The following is a 16086-nucleotide window of genomic DNA, read 5'->3' on the forward strand; positions in this document are numbered from 1 at the left end:
AAGTTAAGTTTACCAGTAAATTTGCCTAGTTGTCCTTTGTGCCACTGCAACCAGAGTTACACTACTCATCCTTACCACGAATCTCGATCATCGCATTTAATTAGGACACCTACCTCGTCCAAGGCTAACAATCAGACCATGCGGATCAGGTCTGTTCATCGCAGTCATTCCTTTCCTCTGTAGAAGTCTCGTTTCGTGGCCCGCATAATTATACCGCTCGCTGTTGCTTTTGGCCGCTGCTACGGCACCGGAAAGAGGGCAGCACGCCGCGGGAATCGGAAGACGACCCAGGAAATGAAGCTACGCGCACCTAGGCTTGGGGCCGCGGCGCAAATGACGCAAATGAAAGAGCGACAAAGAACCGTGCGGGGTGACCTCGTTTTCTGCTAGGGACTTGTTGTAAGATGTGTGCCGCGGACGCATCCCATGGAATCGCACTCGTGGATCAAAGCGTCCAATACCGGTGGGGAAGAAAAGAAAATTATAAAAGCACGAGCCCAAAATTGGAATGCTAAGGACACAACAGTGTTATATATCTGAGCTGCCTCTCTCCTTCTTCCTATATCTCATATTTTCGTCCTTTGGGGAGGCTCTTCCTCAATTTCGTCCATGTCTTCCCTCTTTCCCCACGCCATCCTCCAGCAGTGGCTCGCAGCGGCAGTAGCGGGAGCCCTGTGTGGGGAAATCGGGAAAACAGTGAGGCGTTTCCCCGGTGGCGTTTTATTGCGTATCGATTTAACTGAAATCAATGGCTTTTCTGCCCGCAAAAGGAATTGCGGCCACTGAGCCCGTAGGATAAGATATAAAGGGAAAAGGCTAGTACGAAGACGAGACGAATCGCCGCCTTTCAATTGAGGTCGGCCGAGGAGACGGAAGGAGATATAAAACATTCCAAAGAGGATCAGAACACTGCATGCTTGCCAAGAAGAGACACAGAAATCGAAGCCAGACTAGAAAAAAAAAAAGCTAGGGTTGTGTGTAGCGATAAGAGGCTGCCTCAGCGATGCGCGCTAAGAGTCGCGGAGCAGATGAAAGGCTAAAACAAATTTTCTGCTCTTAAACTTCGTACGTCGTACCCATGATGGTGAAATCACAATGCGTCACCCTCCCACAGCTCTTGAATTAGTGACGACATTCTGGAATTGCGTGAGCTGTTTAGTTTCTTATGCTTCGATAGCGGCCAGTTGTCTAGTTGATCTATTTGCTTCATGCAGATGCTCATACGTTCGCGTCAGCACATGCTTTAGCTGTTCGCAAGGAAGGGCCGTATGATGTGCAATCCGATCGCTTTCTAAAAAAAGAAGTGCACTAAGAAGTAAAAATAAGGAAAAATGCCTAAAAGGCATGGGTGCACTAATTTGTGACGACTTTGGAGGGAAACAACAAACATTTCCGTCTTCTTTGATCTCAAATTTCGACCTTTCTTGCTCGCTCTGGTGCCTTCTGTTTTAAAATCTGAATGTTCTAGAAATCTCAATATTCGTTGTGCAGAATTCTCAGCTGCTTGCACTGTAAACGGAACGCTAGTGAATCCTTGAGCTGCAGTTTCCGGGCCTTCTCTCTCTTCTGTCAGATAATAATTATGAAGTCTTCCGATCGAGTCTTTGAAGAAAGAAATATCAACCAGCTGGCATCTTAGAAAATCGTTCTGGTTTTTATTCATCATCTGTAATTAGCATGTATATTTAAACGCGTAAGTAATCATGACAGTGGGGCAACGAGCATTCTGAAAAAATAAATAAATATTGTGCGGCCGTAATCGCTATACATATCCCTTAAGCAGAGCTCTCACAATCAGCTATCAACAAAAATGCTGTCTAGAGCACACTACATGTAGCTATGTCTTATTTCATTTATACTCCGGAGCAATGGCAAATACATCGCATAGTTTAAAGCTTCACCAAAAGACACGGCTGGTGTTTTCTTTCTTTCGCGTCTACGTCGCGTCTTAAGCGCCGTGCGCTGACAGACCGCCATGGTTATTTCCAGACTGCGCGCTGGCACCCTCTAGAAAAGAAAAAAAAATCGAAACTCCTTAATTGTGTGTTTAGGAGCTACTCCCCGCAAAAAAAGAAAAAAAAAATCTCTTTTCGTAAATAATGTTACGATGCCAGAATTCTTCAACAATTTTAAATGGCATTTCTAGGACCACGTTAACAAGAATTCTCCAGAGAGATGTACGTCCACGAATTGAATATGATGAAATGTTTCTAAAGAGGAGGAGGATGAGGAGGAAGAAAGTCAGAGAAGTTAATCGGGTGACAAAATAAGTTTGCTACCCTGCACTGGGGGAAGGGGGTGAATGGATATAAAAGACATGGGTGAAGTGTGCAGTCTCATGTTACATCATTTTGTACAGAGTTGCTGTCTTGAGTATCTAGCTTTCTTTGAGGTAGGAGAAATTTCTCTCCCTTTTTTTTGTTGTTGAACTTTTTCAGTTTTGTATATGAATTTATTTGTACCATTGCAGGCACATGCCATTTCATAACTGTTATAACTTCGGCACAAGCAAAACAACCCTGGGTGCGATAATTATCTTCGACCATCCTGCTTTTGGTGCCCATGAGAGATGCGAAATGACTTGCGAAAGAACTTATCCGGGCTGGGCATATTAAGCTAATTTCCGAGTAATTTTCCTGTATATCTAGTTCAATACTCGCAAAAATAAAGCAGTGTGCACCTTTCCCGTTATACGGCCAAGTAGCTGTAGAAACGTCACTTTCTTCGTACTCCACACTTTCTGCTCTTTCCCTTTCCATATTCTTACGAACGTATGCTCTATCGCTCCTGGCAAGGGCTAGGAAATAACTTTTAAGAGCTGCTTAGAATGGTGCTGAGCCGGTGACATTTTTTTTTTGTGCTACTACGCATTATATATAACTAAGGTGTGTGTTCACTGGTAATGGCTTGTCAAGGACAAAAATTAGCGAAAAAAGAACCAAATATTTTCAATCTTCGCAGTTTGTATAAAGTAAAGGCGAAATCAATTCGTGATCAAGCGCGGTGAAAGTGGGAGCGACCTTCACTTTTATTCGCTACACACCGCGTATCTAATCTCAGTAATAAGAGCACACCGAGAACAAAATTGCTTTCAGAGCTAATGAAGCGACATCCCTTCCGCTTACTTATGCGAGACGTTACCGTTACAGGTCGAGCTTTTCTGGCTGGTCATCTATATGCGACCCAAGCAATATTCCCTTTTCACCCAACCAATATCGCTTTTGCTGAGGTCGGTTCTTCTCGGCTTTACTGAGCGTGATTCACCAATTTCCATGCGGGATCCGAAATGTGTCTAGCGAGAGCCTCCTCCTGCACTTACCTGAACGTTAACTTTTTTCTTTTATATATCTCACCTTTCACTTCCTTAAGGCCCGAACCCTTATTTTCCTAACTGCAGGGCTGGCCATTTGCCGTGTCGGCGCTCATAATTCAAGGAACAAGATCCCATATCTTGTATTGTTTTTTATTCTTGCAACTGATCCTTATAACGATTGCCGCCCCCAACGGCACACCCTGCTTACGACGTTTCATTCCTGTCGGGCTCGAAGCTGTTGCCTTCGTCCGTTTTGCCAATTTAAGGCGACACTTAATCGCCTTGCATGTGATATCATTAAAGGCTGGTGTGCCTGGTTATTTTTTTGCTTGTCATTGCTGTTCGGAGCATGCGCGAAGTTTACACAACTTCCGCTACTCAATATCATCAGCGGACACACTCCCGTAGTTCCTTTCTCTGCTTGCGAGGTTTTTCTACTTCGGTAGACACACCCAGCTTTTACCCTTCCCCAATGCCAAGCATGCCCTAGTAGAGAACTTCGGTCATTTCTACCACATGGCATTCTTTAAACTGTACCAAATATAGGAGAGTAAACGAGCGCCTTCGGCTTCACCTCCATTATTGAAATGGGACCGATGCGGTGGGGATCAAACCCACATTCTTACGATCAACAGCCTAAGACCGCAAGTACTGAACAATCTTGACTGAGCCAGTGGAGGTAGGAATTCCAGTATAACTGAACTAAGATGCGAAGGTGACTGTCCCCGCGTTATATTTGAAGCAAATAAATGGTCAACCTTATATCTCTCATCAAGGCCAACGCATTAAAAATTGGTCTAATATTATATGCATTCTGTGATATGTTAACAAGCACCTTAACCTCAGAGCAAGAATATTTTCCGATCCCTTCTTCATTTCATCCTTCATTGAGCATGAACGCGCACACAGCGCACCCAGCAGGAGTCAGTGCCGCCTGAGAACTACCTCTTCGATCGAGTCAGCACAGTACAGTATATACTTCTATATGTCTTCTACATAAATTATATTTCAACTTTCCTGCACTCCGAGAAAACTTATTACGCCCTCCTTTCCGCTCATCTCGCCGCTTATTTAACTCCCGTAGCATACAACGTTTGCATGGTTCCACAAAACGCCTTCAATCAATCCCTTCTCCCCATCGCCATAGAGGAATGGAACATACTTCCCGAAAGCGTAGTCACCGAGTCTAATCCCTCCAAATTTAGGCAATTACTTACTGATCATTTCGAGCTGCCATAGACATCTTGCGGTCCATTATTAGCAATCCGATTTGCGTGCACTGTTGTATCAACGTCTAACTTTCTGTAATTCATCTTTTTGCCACTTTTGTATACTATAGTTGATTTTACTACATATCGTCATTTTGTTATGCCTTGCTACATGGTTATCTGTATTTTGTGTACACTGTATCGGTTGCCTTACTTTTCTTCTTCCCTTAACGTTTTTTTTTTTGTTTTTTTTTTTTTAATTTGTCAATGTTATGCACTTTTGTATTCTTTTCCATTGTTTTTATGCCAATGTATGACACTTTCTCACCGTTGTCTCCTCCCCTTATGTAATGTCCCTGATAGGGATCTTTAAGGAAATAATAAATTATGATGATGATGATACTTACTAAGACAAAAGGAAAGGTGCTGAATATTAGCTTACAATAAGAGGCCTCTACATCGCAAGGTTGATGTAATATCGAAGTATCAGCGCTCTAGATTTCGTAATAGACAGTCAAGTCCAAGCTAGTGACGGTGGCATTAGGTGCTTATCGTAAACCAGTCCCGACGTGCGTGTCTCCGAACGGCTAGGTGACACCTTGCCGGGCCATAACCACTTTCCTCTCTTCACCTACAATTCTCCCTCCGGCTCTTCATTCTGCCGTTACGACTCTGGACTTCCGCCCGCCAGTATATGAAAGCAGCGCCGAATATGTGACAGGTGAAAACAAGATAGGCAAAAAGAAAGCGCATTAGCAAGAGCTTCGCTTTCTCAGCACTGTCGCGTCTGTCTTCGCTACAGCATGCAGCTCTTGAAGAGGCGGGGAATGTAGCAGATGGTTGTTGCTGAAATGGAATACTTCTTTGTTTTGCCCTTCAGTTCGCTCTCGCTGCTCCTCATTTATGTGCCCTAACACACAATCACAGACTCAGGAAAGCAGGAAAGGAAGCGGAAGGGCTAAAATTTCATTTTCCATGTGTCTCATGATCTTAGGCGCGCGACAATTCACAAAAAGACCGAAGCACAATGCAGGCACAAACATTTTGGGCAACATAAGCGTGAAATGCAAGAGAATGTAAACACTCAGAATGAGTGAAAGGGATGTATCGATCTCTCATGGTTCTCAGCCTTTTTTTGGATGGAGAAAAAAATTGAACAGATAAGTGCCATGACAATATTGAGCTAATTGAATAACGGTTGTGACAGAAGGTCAAATAAGCATGAGCAGCACTCTTATGGCAACTGCTCGTCTTTCACGTCACAACTATTTCATGGATTAAAACCTGCTTTATATCTTATGTGATACGCTTCCTTTTTCCTTCGGTGACCGGCTCATCAGGCGGGCGAGGGGCTTGCTTTTCCGAGGACCTTTATATTTGATTAGAAGGTAATAAGCTGAACCGACCCTTTTTCATTCTTGCATACTTTAGTGTGTCGGCTAAGGAAGCGTGCATCATCAGGTTAATTTTGGTGACGGCTTGCCACTTCACCTTGTTTCTCTTCGGAAAGATGCTCCAGTGATCCGTTAAGGAAGGGACGGCACTTCTGGAGGAAACTAATTACAGACCCGGCCCAGGAGACTGGTTTTGTTTTTATTTTCTCTCTTATTCGCTGTTATTGTTCGCCCTCTCCAACATCAACTATTCCAAACATGGTCGTATGAAGCAAACAAAATAAAGTGCACGTTTATTTATCCTTTTCCTGGGCCCCGCCAGTCCCCTAGAGCTTCGTTAAGTAAGGGCAAGATGTTTTCTTTAAGGAGTGGTCAGAGTTTCCTTCACGTTTTTGTTTTCTACGGTTGTTATTTGGGTGTGTTAGCCTATTGTTAAATATTTTCCTAAGTAGGTCAAATTTTTCTGTATGGCGGTGTCTGTGGGCACTGTATTTTCTCTGAAAGGCTGTCTCGATGATTATGAAGTTTCGTCCAGTATTCTGCATAAATTGTTGAGTTGCTTACGCTACAAAACTCGACATCGAATCCTTTTAAATCCTTCTCATTTATCCCGCTGGTTTATATCGACAAAATATTATCGCAGATGCTGCACTCTGGAGGCAGCGTAGGTCCTGGCATCAAGAAGAGCTTTTGGTTTGTGCTTGGGCGCATTAGAAAGCAAATCTAATCGCATGATTCGTCGGACTGCAGTGAACTTTGTGGTTATATACCTAGCACCAAAACTTCATTTGAACAATCTTTATGCGCAGTTTACTCTGAGTAGTAAATAATACCGAAGCCTAATATTGAACACTCTGTTTCTGTGCTGTTATTTACGAGTGCGTAGAAAGAAGACTGGCGTTAAAAATGCCTGCCTGTCTAACTACACGTCTACATCTCTGATTCTGCACCAGCAGCTGCGAATTTGTTGCCCGTCGTGTTTCGAATGAGGTCACTTTTAAGAAAACTTATTCGAATTCCCACAATGCACCTTGGAATCACAGTCTGAGTTCTGGACAGCAAAACATGAAAGACAAGCATGCATCGCAAGTTACGTACAAAGATGCCCCACAAAATTAGTCGTGGTTTAGGTTATGGTTAACTCTATTGTTACGCGAGAGCAATCTGCATTTCTACGCTTAGGTTCGGCTTGAAAGTAAAGACATGGCTTTTGCACATAGTAGTTTATTCTATGGTTCCAGCTTTATTTATGCCATAGGGGAATCACTTCTTATATGAGCACCCCTTGCCTCTCGTCACTGACCATTCTCCTTCGGGTGTAGAAGACTTCTGGTGCTATCTAGACGTCTGTAGCTATGTCGAACTCCTGGGCATACCGCCGTCACAATGCTCGAACAAACCTGTCCTATCAACGTGCTGGGGTCGTCCGCTTCTGCGGTTCACCAAGTTCTTCTTCTTCTTCTTCTTCTTCTTCTTCTTCTTCTTCTTCTTCTTCTTCTTCTTCTTCTTCTTCTTCTTCTTCTTCTTCTTCTTCTTCTTCTTCTTCTTCTTCTTCTTCTTCTTCTTCTTCTTCTTCTTCTTCTTCTTCTTCTTCTTCTTCTTCTTCTTCTTCTTCTTCTTCTTCTTCTTCTTCTTCTTCTTCTTCTTCTTCTTCTTCTTCTTCTTCTTCTTTCTCTTCTTTTTCTTCTTCTCTTTCTTCTTCTTCTTCTTCTTTTTCTCCTTCTTCTTCTTTTTCTTCTTCTTCTTCTTCTTCTTCTTCTTCTTCCTCTTCTTCTTCTTCTACTTCTTCTTCTTCTTCTTATTTCTCTTCTTTTCTTCCTCTTCTTCTTATTTCTCTTCTTTTCTTCTCTTTCTTTTTCTTCGCTTTTCGGAAAGGCACGGATAGGCACGGCGAAATGGCTTGACTGTGGCCAATATAGCGCTCGCTACAAAAGCTATTAAGGGGATAAATTACATTTTGCGAGAAAATGAAAGGAGTGACTGTCGTCGATTTAATTAGTGACTCCTATCAATTTCGTACGTGGACCAGAGTTTCAATACACATCAAATTCATCATTTCACTCCTATCTCAATGCGGCCGCCTAGAATCGCTCAAACGTATCATCTCGGGGGCAGTAGAACCATGTTAGTTAATAACCCACACGGTCGGAAGCGTGTATCGCATATATAATGTACATACGTCTTGCGCAACGAGTGCTTCTCTAGGAACGCCGGCAGGGTGCAACGCGAAAGATATTTTCTAATAAAAGTATCAGAACGAATACATGTGCCAATGGCGTTCAACTTCAAACAAAAGAAGCCTGTCTTCCACTGATCGGTCCTAACATTCTTGGACTGGCCGCAGTATTAAAGTCAGTTCCAAGCATCTACGTTTCCCACACCTCCTCCACTTGAGTTCAAGCCGACGCTGCGTTTCGGTGGGGTGGCAAACGCGAGAGAGCATCCTGCGGATGCAGCTGTTGACTCGGTCGGAACAGTTGCCCCAGATTCTCTCGCTCGGGCCTTGGTTCCTCTCCCACAGTAATGGAGCACACGCACGGGCCACTTTCGCTTGCTATCAATGCTGTGACCGCAAACGTGGTGCATGCCACTACAGCCAGTCTGCTCGTTTTAGCAGCATTTCTTGCTGCCCAAATTGGTTACCTTTGTTGTAGAATACAGCACATCGGAACACACTTTTTTTTTTTATTTTCTAAGTCGTGTGGTTTGTGTTTGTGCTATTTCAGTCCGAACACATTTTTATTGCTATTTTACAAGGCAACTTGACGTTAGGGTGAAGTAAATGCGAATTCTCTTCGCTTAGGCCAGGAGACAGGGTGATAGGACAGAAAGATTCAGTGCCTGTCAGTCATTCTTGTAGGAAAGCGGAGCTTTTACTGGGCCTAAGCCGCACGGCCGCTGGCGCTGGAATTGTGGCAGTGTGCGTCTTCCTTGCCTTGAGTTGCGCGACCGCGAGCCCTTCCAGCGCGTGTGTACCTCACTCGTTCCAGCTGTTAATTAGCTCCACTTCCTTGGCCGAGCCCGAGTATTGCAGGGACGAAGGAATTTTCGTCCAAATGACACAAATCTACTAACGCGCAGACTAAGAAAAACGGGAAAGTTTTTTAGCCTTGCAAGCCTTAGTCATAACCAAGCTAATATAGATGTTTCATATATTGGTTAAAGCCAATCAAGATCAAGATTTATTGAAAACGTTCTGCAGATAAATACAACAACATTACGTTATTAACTCTGATTTTGAATATTTCCTATTTGCGTCCATATTTCTCTTTAAACGTTTTATAGCGTTGTTTTTAGTCACTAATAATAAACATAATCCCCGACCGAATGTTATGGGATTACAGGATAAGATATTTAAGAACTTCGTTGTGTGGAATCGGGACACTTCTGCATTTCAGCACTAGCAAGTAAAGGTTAACCGCAGTCTTCTGCCGCAAATTTAACACTGACATGTGAGCTTTTTTTTCTAATATTCACATTCGGCAGAGTAAAAGTAACAGAATAATTGAGAAAGTCATTGAAATATTTACTTAATAAATACTTCAGAGATACTGTACAAGAGGCGTCTCGTTGCTTCATACGCGGCGTATTGAATGGCTCTGTATTTATGATCGCCGTTGTGGTTCAGATTTTGCGCTGCTCTCTTAGGCGGCCTGTTATGATTCAACAAGAATGGAAGCGGCATTCATCAGACAGTCATTAGCCGGAAAAAAAATGAAGAAATCACCGCGTATGGCAACCCCAGACAAGCTTGCCAAGAAAAGGCGAAGGGTTTACTGCGGTAGTTCTAAACCAGTCAAAAGGAATTGTGAATTAGTAAGGCAGAGTGCCATATAAAAGCTAGGTCTGGAAAAGTATGAAGTATGAAAGAAATCAGGCAAAATCACCGCTGCTTATTCATGTTGCTGGCATGGAAATGTCTGATAAGAAGCGCAGTTATTTCTCTCAATGGTCGTTCACTTAGTTGAATAGCTTTTATAGTGCAGGTAATAGGGCTGGGGCAACGCGGCACAAAAGAATCCCGATGAGAAGAAAACATGCTAAAAAGATCACAGTCGCAGAATATGTGGATGGGTTCACGAAGCGGTAGTAAAAGGTAGCAAAGTACCGCAGTGTAAAAGGGGTGACACTTTGGGATAAGTAAAGGCATTCACATTTTTATTTTATTTTTTAAAGCATTTGAAGTTTGTTCGAAGTTTTATTTATTGCCTGTTGCAATTGTTTTGGAACAAACGGGACCAATTGGTCTGGGGCCTAAGCTTTTTTGATGCATTATCGATCCAAAGAGACCAACTGTGGTACTGCTGCTAAAAGGTACTTTTTCGCAATATGATGCTACTTTGCTTCAAGACAAGTAATGATTAGGCGCTTTCCTTTTATATGGAAGGAAAGAAACGCTGTCACAGTTTGATTAACAATTCAAAACACCTCCCCTCCTTGAAAGCTGAAAGGACTACTTCATCCTCATTCGATGCCAAGTAAATGAGAACGTAAGAAGATACAGGACAACATCCCTGACAACTTCGATACATATACTGGGTGTCCCAGCTAACTTGAACCAAGGGTTACAAAATAATGTATTTGAGGTAGGTCAGTGAAACCAAATGCATACAACTGCCAGCCTGTTCGCGCACTAAAGGAAATTTTTGTTTTGCATTTACTTAATTAGCTAATTATGTTAATTTCTCTAATTTTTTAAATATCGACTTTAGACCAAACATGTGAATTGGAAACTTGTAGAGCACCTTCAGAAACCCCCATTCCATTAACTTCGATAAAGAAAGTCTCACGTGTACCTTTTTTTCCGGGCTCAGAAGAAAGCGCGCGAAATACAAATAATACCACGTGACTAGCGCATTTGTGCGCCGCGAATGTGGTGCTCTCAGTCGTGGTTTGAGCGAACGACATAAGCTGCGTCTGTGACCCGATGATCCCGTTGCAGCGGCAGGCAGAAATGTTGGCGGTGGTTCGAGCGAGCTCGAGCTCTCCCGTTGCCACCGCGATTTTGGCCACGCCTGCGCACCGCAGCAGCCTACATCACGACAGGCGGATGGCGATAAAGAACCGGCAATTGAAGGTGCAGCGCTAATTTTAGTCGAGTCACATGATGTCATCACGCCCCTTTACCCAAGCCTGTATGCGCAGATTCAGTGGCTGATACCTTATCGCTCATTCGTTTGTCGTGACGTTCGCTGATGGGAGAGAGGAGGCCTTCTTAGAATGTCGGTGGTGTCGGCTCGCCGTTCTCGCTGCTACTGCACTGTCACGTGGGCCGGCTGTCTGACGCGGGCGAAGAAGCCATCGCAGGCATATCGGCCTGCCGCTTTAACGGGGCCAAGAAGACACGGCCGCAGCTGATTTCGTTCGCTGAAACCACGACTGAGAGCACCACAATCGCGGCGCACAAATGCACTAGTCACGTGGTATTATTTGTATTTCGCGGGCTTTCTTCAGAGCCCGGAAAAAGCGATACAAGTGAGACTTTCTTTATCGCAATTAATGAAATGGGGGTTTCTGAGGGTGTTCTACAACTTTCCAATTGACATGTTTGGTCTAAAGTCAATATTTAATAAATTAGATGAATTAACATAGTTAGCTAATTAAGTAATTGCAAAACAAAAAATTGCCTGTAGTCACCAAAAAGGCTGGCAGTTGAATGCAATTGGTTTCACTGACCTACCTCAAATATATTATTTTGTACCTCTTGGTTCAAGTTAGCTGGGACACCCGGTATAGGAGTTCTCGACATTAATGAGGCATTTCAATATTTTCCGTAATTTATTCCAGCATTATGCATTCGCACAGGGTGTAAAATAACCATCTTGTTTAATGCCAAACCACTGAAAACTGGTCCAGGAGGCTAAGCATGAAAACTTGCTCGGCAATCCTGAGCATACGCATGGAATTTCTGTCCATGCTGAGGGCGACAATGTGTCAGTAAACCATTTTCTTGCGTCTCTATCGTACTTTTAGTTTGGTTTCGCATATGGGTTGTAACGTCCCAGATGAAAGATGCCGTATTGGACGGCTCCAGAAATTTCGGCCGCTTGGGGTTCATTAACGTTCACTGACATCGCACAGCACACGGGCGTCTTGTTGTTCACCTCCTGCGAAAAGCGGCTGCCGAGGCCGGGATTCGATCCCAAATCCTTGGGCACAGTAGTCGAGCGCCGTAACCACTTCACCACCCAGGCGGCGTGTATCATACCTCTATATGATTCTTTAGCGTCGGTTCAGTTAATTTCTCGCCAACTCTTAATTTCATTCGTTATTAATATAAACAGCGCGAACACGAAGACAAAGGACAAGATAAAAGAAAGCCACAGAACAAGCGCTGACTCACAACTAAGCCTAAGCCCTTTACTCCAAGGCCCAGAATAAAACAAACATGAAGAAAATGAAACAGTTACGTGAAACAACCCCTGGGTTCACCTGCTGCATAAAAAATCACTTAAAAATGACACCTCTTTGCTCGAAAGAGCAAGAGAAGTCTTGCTGACACACTTATTGTCCGTTGAAATAAAATATGATTCCACTATCTCTCTCCTCATCTTCTCTTTGTGGCGATATAAAATCCAGCACTGTCAAACTTAGGAGTGCACTTCTTCGCCTTCTTCATTATTTCACATGACTGGCAATGTGATACCAGAAACGTTTTGTCCTTTCCACTTTCCAAGTTGTTCCGGTGTTCCTGTAGCCACAAAGAGAAGATGACGAGAGAGATAGTGGAATCATATTTTATTTCAACGGACAATAAGTGTGTCAGCAAGACTTCTCTTGCTCTTTCAAGCAAAGAGGTGTTTTTTTTAAGTGATTTTTTATGCAGCAGGTGAACCCAGGGGTTGTTTCACGTGACTGTTTCATTTTCTTCATGTTTGTTTTATTCTGGGCCTTGGAGTAAAGGGCTTAGGCTTAGTTGTGAGTCAGCGCTTGTACTGTGGCTTTCTTTTATCTTGTCCTTTGTCTTCGTGTTCGCGCTGTTTATATTAATAATGAACAAGTACCAACTCGCCCAACAAAGTATCTTGATATCTTAACTTCATTGTAGATTTCCTGCCGCTGAAAAAGGTTAAAGAACTTAATTGTAGTAGGAAAAGTCACGACACATTTCACATGCAACGTCCAACTAGTGCCCGCCACTGGTCACAGAGGAGCGGGAAGCGTTACCCTCCTGCTTGTCTTACACAGTCTTCAGAAGTGAAAGTTGCTTATATAATTTCTGCGCGATAAAATCACTGCTTCGAGTCCTTCATAAACAGCTGTCCCCCCCCCCCCCCCCCCCCTCCCTCCCCTACCCTTCCAGGTTCTGCAAACCATAACTGCCGACATATTCGCACACACAGGGACCGGTCGTTTATCGCGGTGCCCGCAGTGTTCACGTCTCATCGCAACGTTGTCACATTTAATGTTTATGCGCGTCTCTAACATTGAGCCACACCCATGGGGCATTAACGCCGCTGCAGGTGGTCATTTCCATGTGTATGAATATTCAGGCGCCTCTCGGACGTCACCGCTAGCCTGGTCGCAGCGCGTTTTAATAAGGTTGTCGCAGCTTTGTTATTCAGCCGAACCGAAGACAAGCACGGCGCGTTTTGTTTACCGTCACATTTTTTGTTGTATTAGTCTTAGATGCTTCTTCCCGTTACCATCATCATGTGTGCCGCGACGGCTGGTGTAAGAAGAAACATAATAAATTTTCACGGTCGTTCCGTCTTTCTGGTTGCTTTCCAGCTGGAACGATGTATAGAAAGTGGGTCGCTCTTTCATATTAGTTTTCAGAGCGGAGAGGCATTAATGAGCTGAAAATTGTCCTTGATTGCATATTGCTATATATTCTTTATGAGCTTCTTCTCGGGCGCAGTTTCGCCCATAAAAGTGTCGATGGGGAAGTAATCTGGGAACATAAAAGCATGTGAAAGAGAAAGTAGCAGCCCGTAGAGTCTCATGTTTTGCGATTCGGTGCTCAGATACGCCAGCTCATAGGTTTTCGAAGCGGTACGCATATTGCTTGATTTACATATTCAAATAGCCCGTCAGATCTTTACATATGACTCTGTTATAAATTTTGTTTCAGAATCGAAGATAATGAAATTATACTCGCAATATTCATGGTTACCGCACTGCTCTGAAATGACGCGTGATTTTTTCTTTTACTAACGTTCTTTTATTTTTTATTATATAACGATTGTCAACTTTTCGAGAAACGTATATTGGAAAGCATGAAGTATGTTGACACTTCACATATTCAAATTAAACTGTAAATTTAAAACTCAACTGCTGATTCTGAGGACGCTGGTTCGATCCCAGCTACGCAGACCTCGCCTTTAACGAGGTGAAATGCAAGGCGCCCGCGTACTGGGCAACATCAGGGAATGTTAAAGAACACCAATAGGTCGAAACTTCGGACGCCATCTACATAGGGAGTACCTCATAGGCGATGCTGTTTTGGGAGTTTGCACCATGTAAACCGGGAGAGGCCAAATTACAACAGTGAATGCTTTCAAACTGCCGTGAACAAATCAAAGCACCACAGTGACACAAGTTGTATCCTGAAACGAAAAACAGGAAATAATCAGGTTTTTTTTGTCAGGAATCTGACGTAAATTCGGCGCATTGTTTGACAAAGACATTCTTTCGTCTTTTCTTGCTTCGAGGTAGAAAATTTGGTGCATTTTTAGTGCTCAACTTGTGGTGTTCCATGACGATTTCTTCACCGACTCCTGTGTTCAGCTCCAGTTGTTTTAGCGGCAGTTATGGTAATGTCATTAAACTTAAAAAACTCGTTTTAAACCAACAGAGTGCTCTTGCAGTAAACCTAGTAGATTGCTGGGCGTATACGTATGAACGCATTGTTCCTACACCATTATGCGTCAATAATTAGTGTACCAATAGTAACATCTCCAAAAACGTTTATCTTCTTGTTAAAATTCAAAAACGTATTGCACGTACTCTCTAATATTAGTCATTTTCATGGTATTTATTTGTCCTCTTATGAATCTCGTTAACTAACCATTCATAGTAACTTCAGCATGTCTTGTGAAAAGATCAGATAACAAGTAGTAAATATTTGCACTTTTAAATGCTCTCGTTAATGCATTTTTCTGAGGGCATGCAACAAAACAGTGCATCATCCTCCGGTACAAAACCAAAGGCCTTATTCTCAGAGGACAGCGCTGCACATGCTTCGTTTTATACTGAAACGTCATCATATCTGCGAAGTGCATGCCATAGCAAACACAATATTGCAGCACAGCCTAGAAAAGTTGGGAACCGTGCGCCGGAATGCGCAGAAGAGCCTTGCATTTTGAATCTCTTCTTGCTGGCTCCCATCTTCCGATTTCTGTTCCACTCTTTTACGAAAAAACGTTCCCCATTTTGCAATCCAGATGAATGATACCTGAAACCAAAGCCTGAATAGGGTTTCTGAAGCGTAGTCTGGTGGCTACGTTCAGAAACAAAAACGACGGTAAGATGCAATATCATGCTCTGCTTAAATGTCGTTGTAGCGCAACACACAACCGGGCAGATAATGAGAGGACACACACACTCTATCATTTAGTATGTTATGATAAAGCGATGTTCAAATGTCTGAATCAGCTAACAAAATTCTCTACCTTATCAACCTCTGGGTCTACTGAGCAGATACCGCAGTAAAATACGGGGAAGGAAGCAGCTCCAAGAATGAAGAGAGTAGATCAGTCACCTTCACGTTAGGCCTCAATAGGTTTGCCATTTCTAGCTCTATCAATTGCAGTAATAGCAAGTACGGGCGCCGCACAAGTATTTGCCGCTTGTATGTGGGATGAGTTAACTGAGCTACTGCTGGACTCTATCGTTCCTTGCTACGAGGAATATTCGGTTTCTCATAATGTGCGGGTTCAATCTGTACTGTGAACAACGTAGTAACCAATGGAGCAACAAAGTTTGCAGGGACATAATCAACACCACGGCAATGACTTACGATAGCCTCCTGAGCTCAATAGAAAGCTATTCCTATCAATATATCAATAGTTGCGGAAGCCATGAGAGTGATTGTATGCAAAAACTATTCTAATCAAGCGAAAAAGCAATTCACTAAAGCTTCGCTTAACATCGGAAAGAATTGAGGAGGTGCAGCTACACATCTCGCTTTTAACAACTCGCTAGGTGGCACGTGTCGGAAGCTCGGAGG

Source organism: Amblyomma maculatum, chromosome 6 (genome assembly GCF_055883805.1).
Source record: "Amblyomma maculatum isolate TAMU_Amacu chromosome 6, ASM5588380v1, whole genome shotgun sequence".
In the NCBI taxonomy this organism is placed as follows: Eukaryota; Metazoa; Arthropoda; class Arachnida; order Ixodida; family Ixodidae; genus Amblyomma; species Amblyomma maculatum.